Here is a 12,548-nt window from a genome sequence, read left to right as displayed (position 1 = left end):
AGTCCATTGGTGCCCTGGCCTTATCTGCCTCCTGGCTTGGTTGCTACCCTCCCACCAGTCACCTCACTCTGCCACTTGCATTCACACTACTAGGCCATTGCACATGTTCTTTTCTCCACTTGACAGGTCCTTAGTCTGCTCAACTGAGAGTCAACTTCTTATCCTCCAGGGAGGAAGGAAACATGCTATGTGGCAGGCACTGTGCTAAGCATTTTATTTGCATTATTTCATGAGACAGATACTATTATCCCCACTTAGTAGGTGATAAAACCAAGTCTCAAGTGGTTAAACAGAATTCAGTCCTAGATCAATTATGAGCCTAAATCCATGTGTTCCTGTTACGTCTATTTCCCAGCTCAAATACCTCCTCCTTCATGAAACCTTCCCCCACTACGAGTGTGGAGGCCTGATCTGGCTTGGTGTTTTAGGGGACAGAGTACGTAAATGAATTTCAGAGATCCAAAAAGTTTCTGTTTAGGGGAAGTGCATGATCAGTCCAACAAACAGATTCAGCATTTCCTGTATTCAAGGAACGTGTCTGGGTGTTGCACAGAATGAAAAATTAATTGGTGGGCAATAACGTGTTGGCAAAGATATGGAGAAATCAGAGTCTTCATACATTGCTAATGGGAACGTAAAATGGTACAACCATATTTGAAAAACAGTTTGGCATTTCCTCAAAAAGTTAAACATAGAGTTACCAATTCTACTACTCACTATATACCCAAGAGAAATGAAAACATATGTCCGTGTAAAAATTTTCACACAAATGTTCATAGCAGCATTATTCATCATAGCCAAAATCTGGAAACAACTCAAATGTCCATCAACTGATGAATGAATAAACAAAACGTGGCATATGCATTCAAGGAATATTATTTAGCCATGTAAAGGGATGAAGTACTGATAAATGCTACAACATGAACCATGAAAACACTGTGCTAAGTGAAAGAAGACACCTATTGTAACATTTCACTGATATGTGAATGTCTTGAGATGTCAAGAATAGTAAAAATCAGCCAGGTGCTGTGTCTCACGCCTGTTATCCCAGCAGTTTGGGAGGCTGAGTCACGTGCATCACTTGAGGTCAGGAGTTGGAGATGAGATGAGCCTGGCCAACAGGGTGAAACCCTGTGTCTACTAAAAATACAAAAAATTAGTTGGACGCGGTGGCGGGTGCCCGTAATCCCAGCTACTCGGGAGACTGAGGCAGAATTGCTGGAACCCAGGAGGCAGAGGTTGCAGTGAGCCGAGATTGCACCACTGCACCTCCAGCCTGGGAGACAGAGCAAGACTCTGTCTCAAAAGAAAAAAAAATAGTAAAAATCCATAAACATGTAATGAAGTTTAAGGATTCCCATGGCCTCGGGGTGTGGGGTAAATGCAGTGACAGAAATGGCTGTGGGGTTTCTTTTGGGTGTGGTGAAAATGTTCTAAAATCAGATAATGGTAATGGTTTCAGAACTCTGTAAATATTGTAAAAACCACTGAATTGTACACCCTAAAATGGTGAATTTTATGGTATGCGAATTATATCCCGACAAAGCTGTTTTTAAAAAATTGGGCCAGGAATTCAAGACCAGCCTGGGCAACATAGTGAGACTTCCTTTCTACAAAATTTAAAAAAAAAAATTAGCCACGCATGGTGGTATATGGCTGTAGCCCCAGTTACTTGGGAGGCTGAGGTGGGAGAATCACTTGAGCCCAAGGGGTCAAGCCTGTAGTGAGCCATGTTTGCACCACTGCACTCCAGCCTCGGTGAGAGAGTGAGATCCTGTCTCAAAAAAATGACTATAACCTAAATGTCCAACAATAGGGGCTTGTTGAGAAAACTGTGATACAACTGATAGACATCTCTGCAGTGATTTTCAATGATGAAAATGTTGGTATGAAAATGTTTTAAGGTCATTGAGTTGTTAAGAAAGGAGTAATAGACTCAAAATAGAGTATTGGATTCCATTCTGTTAGGTGTGCGTGTGCACACGTGCGTGCGTGTGTGCGTGTGTGTGTGTGTGTGTGTGTGTGTCTGCGTAAGAAAATGGAAAGATCACCAAAATGTTACAGGTCCCGGCTGGGCATCAGGGATACGTTTTATCCTTTCTGCAGGGGAGGTGGTGGGGAAGCCATCTGAATTTTCTAATATTTCCACATAGTAAACATCTATTAGTTGTGAAATTTCTAAAAAGAGTGATTAAGAGATCACCCTTGCCCCTCCAAGGGTTCACAATCTAGCAAGGAAGATGAATACAAAAATTGCAGAGGGAGGCCAAGAGACTGGGAGAGGGTGGAGTTCAGTTCTACTGAAGGGCTCCAGGGAGCTCTCCTGGGAGGGAAGGAGTCTGAAATTATGGCTGAGGCCGGCCGTGGTGCCTCACACCTGTAATCCCAGGACTTTGGGAGGTCGGGGCGGGCAGATCACCCGAGCCCAGGAGTTCAAGACCAGCCTGGGCAACATGGCGAAACCCCGTTTCTACCAAAGAAATACAAAAATTAGCCAGGTGTGGTGGCACACGCCTGTAGTCCCAGCTACTGGAGAGGCTGAGGTGGGAGGATCACTTGAACCTGGGAGGTCAAGGCTGCATCAAGCTATGATCACACCACTGCACTTTAGCCTGGGCGACAGAGAGAGACTCTGTCTCAAAAAAAAAAAAAAAAAAAGTATCGCTGGATGGCTGGAAGAAGCATTTGGGGGCACCACCAGAAAACTGAGCATACAACCCTCAATTTCCACGAGACAAATGGGAAGGGGCAAATGGCATTTCTCATCAACTGCTTCCGGAGATTTTGTGTCCTATGTGGCCCAGTCCTCACCTCATGTGATTGAATAATTCTGGATAGAGAATGTGCCTTCCGTACTCTTACAAGCATTGGTGGGAGATTGAGTACATTTATCAAAAACCTATGACCAGGCAGTCATCAAACTTGCCTGGCAGCATTTGAATGGGGTCTGGACCAGAGTTCCTTAGGGCAGCCACCGGGTGGAGGGTGCAAGCGTGGATGCAGAGAGGCAGGACACGGACCCTCAGTCCCCTGCGGCTTCCCACGTCCACCTTCCCTTTTTCTTTCTGGTTAAAACTGGGGAGATGCCTAGTGGGGTGTGAGCCGAAGTCAGAGGCTGTGAAATAAAACAAGAAAAATCAACAGGAAGCGGGGAGCTAAATCATGAGGAGAACGACGTCGAGAGGGCGTGGGCTGGGTTTGGTCTTATTTTTAGTGGTCATGGTGGTGACAGCGGTGGGGAATTGAGGCCAGAAGCAGGAAGCTGGGTTTCCCAGCCTCAGCTTTTGATGGTTTCCGGGTCCCCATGGGCCAGTGAAGAAGCAGCCCACCCCTGTGATAAACCAGTATGTTAAGTTGCCTTTGTCTTTGAGAGATTTTTGTATGTTCTTTGTGAAACTGCTGCTGCTGCGAGGGGCCCCTCAAATCACAAATAAAGCAGAGCCTATTAACCAGGGTGTGAACACTGCCCTGCACATGCCCTGTGAGTGAGCCCCACACACGCACAGGGTGTGCACTCACAACACAGGGAAGGGAGCTTTTGACAGGATCCAAAGGGCCCCACGATTTATCCCAAATTAAGAATCACTAATAAAGCCTGGTGCAGTGGCTCACGCCTGTAATCCCAGCACTTTGGGAGGCTCGGGTGGAGAATCGCTTGAGCCGGGAGTTTGAGACCAGCCTGGGCAACATAGCGAGAACCCCATCTCTATAAAAAAATACAGAAAATTAGCTGGTCATAGTGGTGCACGCCTGTAGTCCCAGCTACTTGGGAGGCTGAGGTGGGAGAATCGTCTGTGCCCCAGAGGTCAAGGCTGTAGTGAGCCAAGATCGCGCCACTGCACCCCAGCCTGGGTGCTTCCTGGTGAATAGTTTCTGTGTCTGGTAGTGACCCATTTCCTGGCTAATAGATGGCCATCTTTTCGCTCTGTCCTCACATGATGGAAGGGGCAAGGACTCTCTCTCTCTATCTGGCCTCTTTTATAAGGGTTGTATTCCCACCATGAGGTTTCTGCCCTCATGACCCACATCACCTCCCAAAGGCCTCACCTCCTATCACATTGGGGATTAGGCTTCAATACAAAAATTGGGGGCAGGAGCACACACATGTAAACCACATCAGGTTGTTAAAAATAAAGTTTGAATCTCAGCATTGCGACTGATTTGCTGTGGGATTTTAGGCAAGTGACTTAATGTCTCTGAGCCTTAGTTTCCTCATCTGAAAGTGCATCTAAATGAGATATGGCACCTGAAAGCATCTAAGGGATATTTGCTGTATCTGAGTCTCTCTGGAGAGGGTGGGTGGAAAGGCATTCTGGGGCAAGCAAGGCCAGCGTGCAAATTAGCACCCCGACTGGCGGAAGGCATAGGGGCAGAGGAAGCTTGTGGTGCAGCAGGAGTTGGGACAGCTGGAGGCTTGCCAGTTGTCCAAAGGCCCTGCCACAAAGAACCACTTCTTTTTCCTCTGTTTGAGCCCCCTCCCCTTCTCCTCCCTAATACTTCAGCCGTAACCTGTCTGCAGACCCCACCAGGCATCTTGTTTCTACCTGGTTGGCCTTTCCAGCTACTGCGTATTTTAATTTGTGTCCTGACTCCTCCAGAATCCTGGGAGTGCCTCAAGGCTAGTGAACTGGCCAGGAAGGAAAAACAGCAGAGAGGAGTCAAACAGACCATGCTGCAAGCCTAACTCGACTGAGTTGTGAGACCTTGGGCAACTTAATTCCTCTGAGACTGAGTTTTTTCATCTGCAAAGAAGGAATCATTAACAGTACCTTTCTCATAGGGTGAAGTTTTAAAGATTAAAGGAGGTATTGCATGTAGAGACATAGATGGAAGGAAGTAAGCTCTCAATGAGTCTTACTTGTTAGTTTTCTTCTTACCCCCATCATGTGGAAAGCAGCACTGAGCAGGGCCTCAGCTTCCACACCTCAGCCAGGTGTCACTGCAGTCCTTCCCACAGACTTGTTTTTCTGGCAGACACTTACGTGACTGGCTTATTGCAAATACATGCACTATACTCCAAAATGCCCTTTTAGATGACTGATCCCAAACCTGATGGCATGTCCGAATCATCTGGGTAAGCTTTCTTAAAAAAAAAAAAAAAAATACTGATTCCCAGACACCACCTTACCTACCAAATCAATCTCTGGGAATGGGGCCTGGGAATCTGTACTTTTAAAATGCCCCTCAGGTGGCTCGGATCCAGCCAGCAGATCACCATTTTAAAGGAAAACAGCGTTCTCTTCTGTTAAAGCTTCTTGTTGGCATCTTGTTCCATTATTCAGAACACCCCACAACGGACAATGACAAGATGTGTTTATTTTTTCATTCATTCAACACATGTTCATTAAGTGCCTCTGGTCTAGAATAACAGCTAAAAGTTTAAGCTCTGGGTCAGTTCATACCCACTGGGATGGCTATAAACAAAAAGAAAATAACAAGTGTTGACAAGGTTGTGGAGAAACTGGAGCCCCCATACACTGCTGGTGGGAAGGTAACATGGTGCAGCCACTTTGGAAAACAGTCTAGCAGTTCCTCTAACTATTAAAAACATACGTTCTAGGTTCCCCTATCATCCAGCAGTTCCACTCCCAGGTGTATACCCAGGAGAGATGAAAACGTATGTCCATCCAAAAACTTGCTCATGCTTGGTCATAGCAGCATTATTCATAATACTGAAAACGTGAAAACAACCCAGTTCATCAGTTGACAAGTAGATAAACAAAGTTGATCTGTCCATACAATGGACCATTTTTTGGAAATGGAAGTGCTGATAGATGCTACAACAGGGAGGAACCTTGCAATCATTATGCTAAATGAAACAAGCCAGCCACAAAGGACCACGTATCATATAATCCTATTTATATGAAATACCCAGAACAGGCTAATCTATACAGATGGAAGTAGATAGGACTGAGGGGTTGGGGGGAAATGGGAAGTGACTGTTAACGGGTATGGGCTCTCTTTCTGGGATGATGAAATGTTCTAAGATTGTTTGTGGTGATGGTTGCAGGACTCTGTTAATGCACTAAAAACTGTCTGATTGTATACTTTAAATGGGTGAATTGTATGGTATGTGAATTAGATCTCCAAAAATTTATTAAAAGTAGAAAGTTCAGGCTCTGAAGTCTGACTTCCCAGGTTGGAATCCTAGCTCTGCTATTTCACTAGTTGGGCAATTTTATGCAAGTAATATAACCTCTCCATGCCTTAGCTTCCTCATTGTAAGATTAATTTAGTTAATACGTGAAAAAGTTTAGAAGAGTCCCTAGCCCGTGGGAAGTGTTCAGTAAACATTAGCTCTTCTTGTTTTGAGCCAGCCATGTTCTAGATCTGTGCTGTCCAATACAGTAGAGAATAGCACTTAAAATGTACCTACTCCCCACCGCCGACCCCTCCAAAAATGTAGCTACTCTGAATTAAGATATGCTAAAAGGACCAAGCACAGTGGCTCACGCCTGTAATCCCAGCACTTTGAGAGGCTAAGGAGGGTGGATCAACTGAGGTCAGGAGTTTGAGATATGCTGAAAGTATAAAACACACATCAGATTTCAAAGTCTTAGTATGCAAAGTAAAATCTCTCATTAATATTTTATAATAATTACATGTTGAAATATTTTTGATATATTGGGTTAAATAAAATTTACCTGTAAAATTAATCTTACCATTTACTCTTACGTTTTAAAATTGTGGCTACTAGAAAACTTAAAATTGCATAGTTAACAACTAACATCGTAATTAATGGTAAAAGACTGAAAGCTTTCCCCTAAGATCATGAACAAGACAAGGGTGGCTGCTATTGTCACTTCTATTCAACATTGTGCTGGAGGGGCTAGCCAGGGAAATTAGGCAAGAAAGTGAAATAAAAGGCCAGTTTGGAAAAGAAGAAGTAAAACTATCTCTGTTGACAAATAATCTTTTATATAGAAAATACTAAGATATCTACCCCCAAACACCAGGCTATTAGAGCTAATAAACAAGTTCAGTAAGATTTCAAAATATAAGATCTGCATATAAAAATTAATTCTATATCCATATGCTAGCAATTAAAGTTTCAAAAATAGAATTTAGAAAACAATTTCACATCTAGTAGTATCAAAAGGAATAAAGTACATAGGCATAAATTTAACAGAAGTACAAGATGTGTACATTCAAAACTGTAAAATATTGTTGAAGGAAATTGAAGAAGACCTAAATAAATGGAACAACATCCCATAGTTGTGAATTGGAAGGCTTAATATTGCTAAGATGGCAATATTCCCCAAATTGATATAACAGATTCAATGCAATCCCTATCAAAATTCCAACTGACTTCTTTGTAGAAGTTGATAAGCTGATCAAATGAATGTGGAATGCTTGTAAAATGCATGTGGAAATGCAAGGAACCCAGAATAGCCAAAACAATTTTGAATAGAAAAATAGAGGATTCATACTTCTCAATTTAAAAATTTACTACAAAGCTACAGTAATTAAGACAGTGTGGTACTTGTCTAAAGATACAGACAAAGAGATCAATGGAATAGAAATGAGGGACCAGAAATAACTCTCACAGTTATGGTCAATTGATTTTCTTTTTTTTTTTCCTTAAAAATAAAAATAGGGTCTTACTATGTTGTCCAGGCTGGTCTCGATCTCCTGGGCTCAAGCGATCCTCCCACCTCGGCCTCCCACAGTGCTGGGATTTATAGGCGTGAGCCACCATGCCCAGCTGTCAATCAATTATCAACCAGGATGCCAGGACCATTCAGTGGTGAAAATAAGAGTCTTCAATAAATGGTGCTGGCGCAAATGGAGATCCACATGCAAAGACAGGGCAGGACTACACCTCGTGTTTCCTGTGTCCGGTGTCAATGTGTGAAGCTGCCTGGGATTAAACATCCAATGAGAAAGGAAAAACCCTCGTCTCTTCCTGGGATCCCAGCCGCCAGAGCAGGGGTACCAGGCAGTACTCAGCACCACCTAAAGACGTGCCTGTGCTTTGACCTGGCAATTCCACTCCTAGAACTTTACCTACATACACACGCACACATGTGTACCACGACTTAAGTACGTGGTTATCTGCCGCAGCATTGTTCGTAACAAAAAACCCTGGAGGTAATCTGTGTTCATCAGTGGGGGCCTAGTTATGCTGCATCCATAAAGGAACATAATTTATATAGCAGTAAAAAAGGATGAGAAAGCTCTGTGTGTACTAAAAAGGAATGATCTCTAAGATCCATCATTAAGTTAAAAAATAAGGTGCAGAGGCCAAGCGCAGTGGCTCACACCTGTCATCCCAGCATTTTGGGAGGCCAAGATGGGTGGATCATGAGGTCAGGAGTTCAAGACCAGCCTGGCCAATATGGTGAAACCCCGTCTCTACTAAAAAATACAAAAATTAGCTGGGTGTGGTGGCGCGTGCCTGTAGTCCAGCTGCTCAGGAGGCTGAGGCAGGAGAATCTCTGGAACCCAGGAGGCAGAGGTTGCAGTGAGCCAAGATTGCGCCACTGCATTCCAGCTGGGGCGACAGAACGAGACTCTGTCTCAAAAAATAAATAAATAAATAAATAAAAATAAGGTGCAGACAGTGTTCAAAGTATGTTAATTTGTTTATCGTGTGTGTGTGTGTGTGTGTGTGTGTGTGTGTGTAGGGAAAAGGAGTGTTTGCATAGATACTACATACTAGTGCATTTGGTTGACTCCATGGAGAAACTGGGTGATTTGGCAAGAGATAGGAGAGAAATGTTTATCATACATCCCCATGTCTCTTTTGTATCCAGAGAAATAAATGCATATTCAAAAAATTAATAAAAGAAACCAGCAGAGTTGTTTCACAAACCTGAATACATGTTCTTCAGCCAAGTTTGACCTGAGCTACAACAGGAACTGAAAGTCACGGGTGGCTATTTTTCCTGCAGAATTACTGTGTGAGTTACTTTACCTCTGTTCAGAAGCAAAAGGGTGGGGATGGCCACTTCCCATTCCTTTCTTGCCTCTGGGGAGGTTGAGGAACTAAAGATTCTTCAGGCTGAGCTTTGAACTCCTGGGATACTCGGCACCCTGGAGGCAATGCAGACGGCAGCTGTTGGTGCCCACACCCTTCTGCTGTTCTTGCATGCAGCTCAGTGGGGAGGCGTTTCCTCGTGCCATCAGGAAAGTGGCCCCTTAGGATCAATGGCACTGCCCAAGGGCTCCCCCATGTGATGGTGAGGGAGGAAGCCTGGCTCTGGCCCAGCTCTGGCCCCAAGTTGATGTGGGAGATCAGACAGGTAAGTGAACTGTCTGTTCCAACAGTCCTCCCACGGAGCATCCCTCTTCCTGACCTCACCGGTGGGTGAGGATTCGCAAAGGAGAATGTGAAGCAATCAGGCTCTGACTGGTTTCTGGGGAACACCAAACTTCCCATGAGGAAGTAAGTGGCTTACTCCCCAAACTGGCTCTCTGGTCAAAAAAAAAAAAAAAAAGAGAGAGAAGTCTGGGAAAGGCAGGATTAACAGAGTTAACCAGGTACCTTCACTGCAGACCTTCTCAGAGCCTTAAATACGCTAAAAGCACTGGGACATGTCAGATGTGGCTATCCCGTGTATCCTTTCCCAAACTTGTTTGACCGCAGAAGCACTTCGGAGTAAAACACCTATTAAACTCTCCTGGAATAAAGGCAACCCATGGAGCACAGTTTGAGAAGTTTATTAGGTGGAAGTAGGGTAAACACAAAACACTATTCAAAGGCACAATGGTAGAGATAATGACTGCAATATAAATTCCTGTCATTCTAACCTCCCATTCAGTTTCCCTGGCCCTGCTCACGATGCTAGGTGTTTTTAAAACTACAAACTATAAACCATTTGTGGGTAATGAAATCAATGCAGTAGGTTACAACTAGCTTTAAAACAAAGGAATTGGGATGGAACAGAAAATAACAGAGGGTATTGCATTTAACATGGGTAAGTTTTGCTTTGTGAAGCACACATGCACATGTATGCACGGGTTTGTGATAAAAAATGTATTTCTTACTGTGGATTATAGTCAAAACATTCAAAAAGACATTTATCTAGAGCTCCTCTTTCAGTACTAGGGTAATTACCATGTGAGGGCTTCCCTACTTTCCCAACTGAACCTGTCTGACTGTCTGCTGAGGGCTCTGGGGACGGGGGCCTCTCCCTGGCTGTGTGATTGCAGGACAGATTTTAGGATTAGCAGTGTCACCTCACTGGACCCAGAGAATGACAGAGGCCCCCTTTGTTATCCATTGTGCCCCAGAAATGCACATTCTTTCATTCTTTTTTCAAATGCTGCTCAGCCTTCCCGACCAGAAGCACATTTCCACCTGGGAAAAACAGCATTGTTTTGGGGGCTCAAGCTTCTAGGTTAGACTTAGACATCCAGAATGCGACTCCTATGCCTTCCATTCTGAAAACTCATTTTGACTTTGACTGTTGGACATTTCTCTTTAGCTGCTGTGTTTTTCTTTCTTAAAATATTGTGCCTGGGCATAAGTCATTTCCTTGCCCTGATTCTCATTCTCTGTGATGGGTGAGTATTGTTTAAAACTTCAGGGACTGGCTGGGCACGTGGCTCACTTCTGTAATCCCAGCACTTTAGGAGGCTCAGGTGGGAGGATCACTTGAGCCCAGGAGTTTGAGACCAGCCTGGGCAACAGGGTGAGACCCATCTCTACAAAAAAATTTAAAAATTAATAGGTGTAATAGCATGCACCTGTGGTCCCAGCTACCTGGGAGGCCAAGATGGGAAGATCACTTGAGCCTGGGAGTTCAAGGTTGCAGTGAGCTCTGACCGCACCACTGCACTCCAGGCTAGGCAATACAGCAAGACCCTGTCTCTAAATAAATAAATAAATAACTTTGGGGGGTTTCACATTGACCAATTGGAGCAAATATCCTGTGAAGCTTTATTTATTTATTCCCTATTAGCGATTGATTGATTCTCTATTAAGGGGTGCTTTGTCAAAGTTCCAGCACAGCCACTGCCAGCTGCATGACTCTGGGTAAGTGGGCTCCTCCCTCTGTGCCTCTGTTTTCTCATCTGTTCAGTGGGGGTAATAAAGTCTGCCTCCCAGGGAAGTTATGAGGACTAAATGACACAGTTTCTCCAAGACATTTATCACAGTCCTGGCACATAGTAAGAGCTCAATTAAGAACTTTTTTTTTTTTTCAAGACAGGGTTTTGCTCTGTCACGCAGGCTGGAGTGCAGTGGCACACAATCACGGCTCACTGCAGCCTCGACCTTCTGGGCTCAAGCAATCCTCCCACCTCAGCCTCCTGAGTAACTGGGACTCCGGATGCGTGCCACCACGCCCAGCTAATGAGAACTAATTTAGTCACTGCTCCTCCCACTGCTTATTTGTAGTATAACTCATCTGTTTCCTTGAAACGTGATGTGATCTGATCCAGCCTTCTGTGTCTTTCAAAGGACCCAACAAGGTTTGTAAAATAGCTTTGAGTGTTTGCAAGTAGTCCCCAAACCTGCAGAGGTCTCTGCCCAGACTCCCAAGCTTCCTGCCACCTCCTCCTTGGGTAGAAAGAGAGAGTCTAGTGTCATGAAGAGTTCAGGAAGACTCTTCTGTGTCTTAGGAGAACACACAGGGCCCTCTGAAGAGACCTTGACTTGCCTTCCTTATAGGTTTTGCTTAAGACTTTCTCCTGGGCCAGGCGCGGTGGCTCACGCTTGTAATCCCAGCACTTTGGGAGGCCGAGGTGGGCGGATCACGAGGTCAGGAGATCGAGACCACGGTGAAACCCTGTCTCTACTAAAAATACAAAAAAAAAAAATTAGCCGGGCGTGGTGGCGGGCGCCTGTAGTCCCAGCTACTCGGAGAGGCTGAGGCAGGAGAATGGCATGAACCCGGGAGGCGGAGCTTGCAGTGAGCCAAGATTGTGCCACTGCACTCCAGCCTGGGCGACAGAGCGAGACTCAGTCTCAAAAAAAAAAAAAAAAAAAAAAAAGACTTTCTCCTGATTTTTGCACTGAATGGCCCCGATTCCAGGAAACCCCTCCATCCCAGGCAAACCAGGTCGGTTAGTCATCCTACTTCCCAGGCCCCCCTCTGGTGGCCTTTATTGCCCACCCAGGACTCCCTGCAGCCTCTCACTTGGAATCCCCCACCCCTCGTGCACATGCACGCTCTCCGCTTTCCCGCTCCCTGAGCTCTGGCTCCCTCATTCGCTGGCTTCAAAGGCCCCAGCTTCACTGGCATTTCTCAGTTGACTCATCCACCTTCTCAACTAATCTCTGTGTCCCTGGAGGCCAGGGACTCTGTCTTGTCATAAATTCAGCCTTGCACCCCTCAGCAGCTCCCACCGCTTGAAGCGGAGACTGGCACCTGACTGAGCGCTGGGCAGTTAGCTCAAAATCAGGAGGGAACAGCTCCAGGGACCACCTCCTTCTCTCCTCCCTGCTCACTGCACAAAACCAGGATGCCCCCCGCACCTCTGGAATTCTCCGTGGATGCCGTGGCCCCAGATGTGAGTAGAATTAACTGAGAGTCCTACTTTTGACTAGAACCATCAGCAGAGATGACAATGTGGACTCTGAGCCAGTCTTGCTCAATGGG

Source organism: Symphalangus syndactylus, chromosome 2 (assembly GCF_028878055.3).
Source record: "Symphalangus syndactylus isolate Jambi chromosome 2, NHGRI_mSymSyn1-v2.1_pri, whole genome shotgun sequence".
In the NCBI taxonomy this organism is placed as follows: Eukaryota; Metazoa; Chordata; class Mammalia; order Primates; family Hylobatidae; genus Symphalangus; species Symphalangus syndactylus.
This window is presented reverse-complemented; position numbering follows the sequence as displayed.